The sequence below is a fragment of the Grammomys surdaster genome, unplaced genomic scaffold (genome assembly GCF_004785775.1).
Source record: "Grammomys surdaster isolate TR1022 unplaced genomic scaffold, NIH_TR_1.0 125861, whole genome shotgun sequence".
NCBI classification, from domain to species: domain Eukaryota; kingdom Metazoa; phylum Chordata; class Mammalia; order Rodentia; family Muridae; genus Grammomys; species Grammomys surdaster.
Window position 1 is genome coordinate 1,549,407 of NW_021620687.1, and position 2,435 is coordinate 1,551,841.

The following is a 2,435-nucleotide window of genomic DNA, read 5'->3' on the forward strand; positions in this document are numbered from 1 at the left end:
GAGACTTAGCTATTTCCAAGCAAAATAAAATTTAAAGTTCCTTACATTTTATAACTTAGTATATCAAACAAACAAACAAAAAAGTCTTAAGGGCAACTAGTAAAAAAAAAAAATAATAATTCTATACAGAGATGCCCATCCTGGATTTCTCATCAAAAACCACAGACTCGAAATGACATCGAAACAATAGCATACTTTCAAGAATGAAGGTGAAATCAAGTCTCAGAAGGAGGAAAGTTAAGGAATTTGCCTACAGCAGTTCTGGTCTGCATGATCTGATAGCTGCCAAGCTTTACAAGGGAACTAAGCCCCAGGGAGGGTTGCTCTCAGACAATGAAGAAAGGCACTAGAAATGCTAGCTGCCTGTTGACATAAATGGGTGTAGATGCAGAAAGGAACCTTTTCTGTGTAGGTTGCTAACTATGTAACTGTTGAAAGCAGCTAGTGTAACATGTAACAGAGTGCCAGGCATGGGGAATTTCAGAAGATAGTAGGGTACAATTGCAAGGCTTATACATTTTATATGAACTGCTACAGCGTTAACTCTAAGCTACAGACGTTTTTAAAAATGTACATATAATCCCTAGAACTGCCATTAAAGAAAAACATGTACAAAGAAATATAGTCCCAAATCCAAAACACAGACTAATGGAGTTTTAAACAGTTTGAATAGAAGGCCTAACAAAAAGAAATAGAACAAAACAAAACAAAACAAAACAAAAAAACAATCAGAGGTCAAAAACAAACAGCCAAACGACAAAGCTACAGACCAGAATCTAGCCCCATTAACTGTTAAATATGTTATCCAAACATACTAACTAAAAGGCAGATATTGTCAGACTGAATAAAAATAAGGCTATAAGCTGGACAGTTTTGTGTCAACTTGACACAAGCTTGAGTCACCCGAGAAGAGGAACCTCAATTAAGAAAATGCTCCCATAAGATCAGGCTGTAGGCCAGTCTGTAGAGCATTTTCTTAATTAGTGATTGATGGGGGCGGGCCCAGCCCATTGTGGGTGGTGCTATCTCTGGGCTGGCAATCCTGGATTTTATAAAAGAGGCTGAGCAAGCTTTGAGGAGCGAGCCAGTAAGCAACACCCCTCCATGGCCTCTGCATCAGCTTCTGCCTCCAGGTTCCCGCTCTGCTTCAGTCCCTGCCCTTACTGCTGTAGATAATGAGCTGTTACATGGAACTGGGAATGAAATAAACCCTTTTCTCCTCACCTTGCTTTTGGTCATGGTGTTTCGTCACAGAAACAGTAACCCTAACTAAGACAGGCTTTATTATATGTTTTTTGACAAATCCATGTAAAGCTTGAATGCATATATAAAGTAAAGGGTGGATAATAAAACACCATACAAACAACCAAAATAAAACATACTGGGATGGAGAGTTGACTCAGCAGTTAAGAGCACTGGCTATTCTTCTCGGGGTTCTGGGTTCAAGTCCCTCCACTCATATGATAGCTCATAACTGTCTGTAATTCCAGTTCCAGGAGATCTGGATTCTGCAAGCACCAGTATGGATGTGGTACACATACATACAGAAGGACAAAACACTCGTGCATATAAAATAAATACAATAAAATAAAAGAATTTTAAAAGCATACTTAAAAGCAGATTTTAGAACAAGAGCCGATAGCAGAGAGAAGAGTACTACCACAAAATGATAGAGATAATTCTCCAAAACAACAGAACAATCATAATTGCGAATGCACTGAGTGCCTGAAACAAAACCAGACAGGACTGCAAAGAGAGACAAATCTAAATTACAAACAAAGCAGAAGACCTGTATAATACTAACCCATGGTATCTGGCCACCATTTGTAAAGGTCTTCACCGAGTCCACGCAGACTACACAGTCTTGGAGTGTATGACAGCAATCGAGCACCAAGAGGAAGCCAGAAAATAACCTAAAGTTTTTGTGTAAAAGAATAGACATCTGAGTAGTTGGGGCTGCAAGAAAGCTCACCAGGTAGTGTGCTTGCTACCAATCCTGATAACATGAGTTCAATCCCAGGAACTCAGATGATGGAAATAACAGAATCCTGAAAGTTGTCCTCTGACCTTCATACATGTGTAGCACCCATACAATTACAGACATCCATATCGATCAACCAACCAACCAATAAATAAATAAATAAATAAATCTAATAAAATATAAAAGAGGATAGAAATCTTACAAAGAATGTTCTCAGACTACAAGAGAATTTAATCAGAAATCGATTACAGAAAGATACACCAGGTAGTGATGAACACCTTTAATCCCAAAACTTGGGAGGTAGAGCCAGGCATATCTTAGGCTAGCCTGGTCTACATAGTGAGACCTGTCTTGAAAAACCAAATAGTGTATAGTGTGCATGTGTGGTATGGTTGATGTGGTGTGTTTCTCTCTCTCTCTCTCTCTCTCTCTCTCTCTCTCTCTCTCTCTCTCT